At 37.2% G+C, this 4272-nt stretch overlaps 1 protein-coding gene across 1 annotated transcript in view; it reads left to right on the top strand.

Moving 5' to 3' along the window:
* Window positions 1-4272, top strand: part of RASA1 (RAS p21 protein activator 1) — a 196979-nt gene that overhangs the window by 162710 nt on the left and 29997 nt on the right. The gene's annotated exons all lie outside the window — the stretch shown is intronic.

Genomic DNA, 4272 nt, shown 5'->3' with positions numbered 1-4272 from the left:
AATGGACCAGCCACTCCTCAGAAGGAAGGTCGGGCAATCTACTTCCGTAGTGATACTGCCTCGGAAACCCAAGGAGGGGTTGCTGTGAGTCGGGGCGGACTTGATGGCACATAAGAACAGCAACAACAACATGTACTGCAGTAGCATAAGAGCTACTGTTTCTGTATACCAATATTAGCTCATTTAATTGTCAGAACAAGCCTATATATGAGGAAATAATGTTTCTATTTTAATAGATGAGAAAAAAATCAGTTTGGAAAGCAACTGGAAATGTAGAAAATTGTAAAGAAGAAAATTAAAATGACCTACAATCTAACTAGAGATTACCACTAAGAACATTTTTGGTCTAAGAACATTTCTGTTCTTTCTCCATTGTATACACATGTATATTGTTTATGAATCATGGAGTTTAGTAACATTTTACGTTCTTTAAAAATGTTTAGATTAGACTTCCTGTAAAATGGAGGAATAGGCAGACAAGTGACGCAGACCCTCTTCAACAAAGAAAACAAAAACCAATTGACAGAGATACAGAAGATAATCTTGGAGCCCTGAGCTTTGAAAGGAACTATACAGAAGTGGATTAGGCACCAACTAGTGGGAAAACCTGAACAAAAACAGTGAGTACAGAGACAGAGCTGTGGACTGTCAGCTACTCTGACGGGACCAACAACCTGAATATTTCCAAGTGGTGTTGGGACCTGAGACTTGACCTAAGATCAGCCCTGGTGACCAAGGGCTGCAGGGACGACACCACTGGTGGCCTATGACTAGGAAGGGAAACAGCAAGGAGGAAGACAACCTGAGCTATTGACTTTCCACTGTCCAGAGGGCGCAACCATTTTGATTCCTTACACATCGCAGCCATTTTGGATATTTGAAGTGACCGAGGGCACAACCATTTTGAATGTTTACCAGCAGCAGCCATTTTGGATATTTCAAGCAACTGAGGGCACAGCCATTTTGAATCTTTATAAATGGCAACCATTTTGGATTTTAAAGTGATAGCGTTCTCATTTGGATTCCATGGACTTAAGAATAGGCTCTGTTTGCCAAGGTCGGCAGGGACATACGAGAGGCTGTCAACAGGAAAGGAGATAGGTGGTGAGTGTATAAGTGCTGTCAGCTAGTCAGTAGAGGAGCACAGCACAGTACCCTGCTTACGTAGATAACATACAAAGAAAACAAAAATTGTGGGCAAGTGACTTCAACATACAATCACCAATTAAATATAAACAAAAGCATCACAATGCCTCTGAGACAACAGAGCATCACAGTCCACACAAAGAAGCAAAATAAAGCAGGAGAAACAAGGGACCAGGATGCAGACCCAAAACACATGCCTGAGGAAGACGCAGCATTGGAACTCCCTGATTAGGAATTTAAAAAATATGTATTTAGGTATCTTCAACGAATTGAGAGACAGATCAAAGAAAACACAGAGAAAACCCTCGAACAATTTTGAAAGACAATACAAGAACAAAATGACAAAATAAATGAAAAATTAGCAATGATTCAAAATCTACAGATAGAAATCCAGAAGATTAATACCAAAGTTTCAGAAATAAATAACACATTGGAAGGGCAGAGGAGTAGAATTGATGCAATGGAAGACAGAATTAATGAGATTGAAGACAAATACCTGAATACGTCTTTGGAAAGGGATCAATCAGAAAAAAAGATCAAAACAAAATGAAGAAAGCCTAAGGTTCATGTGGGATACCATCAAAAGGAATAACCTATGTGTGCTCAGAATTCCAGAACGGGAAGAGAAAATAAAACCACACAGAAAATTGTCAGAGATTTATTGGAAGAGAATTTTCCTGGTGTGATGAAAGATGGGAATATATCCATTCAGGAAGTCCAGTGAGCCCCAAACAGGATAGACCCCAGAAGAACATCATCAAGACGTATCGTCATCAAACTCACCAAAACCAAAGACGAAGAAAAAATCATGAGAGCAGCACAGGAAAAACAAAAAGGTACCTACAAGGGACAACAATAAGACTAAGCTCGAATTTCTCGGCAGAAACCATCCAGGTGAGAAGACACTGAAAGAGAAGAATTTCCAACCAAGAATTATGTACCCAGCAAAATTGTCCCTCAAATATGATGGTGAAATTAGGACATTTCCATATAGGCAGAAATTAAGGGAATTTGTTAAAACCAGACCAACCTTACAAGAGATGCTAAAGGGAGCCCTTTGGACAGAGAAGCAACAACAGCTAACAACAACTGACCATTAACACAAATGATGATATAACCCAGAAACCAACCCAGCTATGGAAATATCCAAAGTAAATAAGCCTACAAGATTGTTAACAGGGAACCAGAGACATCAATTGACAATTGAAGACAATTATAAACCAAAAAGAGGGAAAAAACTGTCGTTACAGAACTTCTAAATGGTAGGGAAGTCATGACAACTACAAGATAAAACAGACTGTTCTAAACCTGGAAAGAAAACTGTAAATCACAGGGTAATCTCAAAGAAAATGATAAACCTTCACATCAAAATAAAAAAGAGGACCAGCATAAATATTCAGCAAATAATAAAACAATAGCAACAAAGGAAGTGATAACTTCCTTAATTTGTAAACAAAATGAGCTCAATGTAGAAAATTATATGGAACAAAGAAATCAACACCATGTAAAAGCACGTAACAAAAATGACAGTAACAAATTCATATTTGCCGATAAATATGTGGCAAGAAAGCTCCACTGCCTTAACACCAAAGGAATTAACAATCCAACTGAAAAATGGGCAGAAGACACGAATACACACTTCACCAAGGAGGATATTCAGGTGGCCAGCAAATACATGAAAAAATGTTCACAACCGTTGGCCATCAGAGAGATGCAGATTAAAATGAGTTACTGTTTCACCCAGCACTGATGGCAAGGGTCAACAAGACAGAAAATAACAAATGCTGGCAGGGATATGAAGAGATTGGGACTCTCATACACTACTGGTGGGACTGTGAAGTGATACGACCACTGTGGAAAGCAATATGGTGATAACTTAGAAAGCCGGAATTGGATATACAATTTGACCCAGCAATCCCATTACTAGGTATATATCCTAGAGGTGAGAGCCAGGACAAGAACAGATATATGCACACTCATGTTCATCGCAGCACTGTTTACAGTAGCAAAAAGATGGAAACAGCCTACGTGCCCAGCAGCAGAAGAATGGATGACCAAACTATGGTACATACACGTAATGGAATGCTGTGCAGCACTAAAGAATAACGTAGAGTCTGTAAAACACCGCATAATATGGATGAACTTGGAGGACATTATGCTGAGTGAAATAAGTCAATCACAGAAGGACAAAAACAGTATTAGTTCGTTGTTGTGGAGGATCAGGGAAAGGTTTATATATGCAGGGAAATTTTCTTTGTTGGTTGCCAGTGGTGGGAAGGGAGGAGAGGGGACACTACCAAAAAAAAAAAAAATGCATTGACCCATGTTGCTTTAGTTTTGTGTATTTCACTGTACATAATTATATTTCAGTAAAATGCATTAAAAAATGTTTAGATTAGCTGTGTGGAATTCTAGAAACTGCTTCAATTTCTTTATGACCTCTCCATTGCTGAAGTCTTATAGTTAACTTATATAGTGCTCACTATTAGTTTACACTTTGAAAGACTGATATAAAACGTTGATACAGTTTTTCCATAGTGCTGATAAAAATTTCTAAATTATTTATGGGCAGCTCACATTTTCTTTTTAGAAATGTTGTGGTACAGCATGTATTTTATGATTAAAATATAAATTCAGCTTATATTTATGTTTCTATGTAAGAATTAATTACAAATTACAATAATTGTATGTGAATTATAAGGAGTCCTTGGGTGATGCAAATGATTAAAGTGCTCAATTACTAGCTGAAGAGTTGTTTTGATCCCACCAAGAGGCACCTTGAAGACTAGCATGGCAGTCTCCTTTTTGAAAAGTCACAGCCTTGAAAATGCTACGGAGCATTCTACTCTCCACTCACAGGGTTGCCGTGAGTCGGAATCTACTTGATGGCAACTAATAAGAGCAACATATGTAATCATGTATTGTCAGTTTTTAAAGTTAGTCTAAATGTTTTAATACTTTTGTTAAGATCACTAATAACTTTTTTTTAATAAGAAGATAAATTTTATTTTTTAAATTTAAATGTGTGCTGTATATCTGTTTATACATGAGATGATACAAAGAAAAACAAAATTTTAAAATCACAATATAAATAAGTAAAAAAAAATTAAAAGATAAACATCACCT

This window comes from Orycteropus afer, unplaced genomic scaffold (assembly GCF_000298275.1).
Source record: "Orycteropus afer afer isolate SDZICR_OR568_19922 unplaced genomic scaffold, OryAfe1.0 scaffold00105, whole genome shotgun sequence".
In the NCBI taxonomy this organism is placed as follows: Eukaryota; Metazoa; Chordata; class Mammalia; order Tubulidentata; family Orycteropodidae; genus Orycteropus; species Orycteropus afer.
The sequence above is the reverse complement of the archived record's forward strand: the minus strand, read 5'-3'. Positions and strand labels throughout refer to the sequence as shown.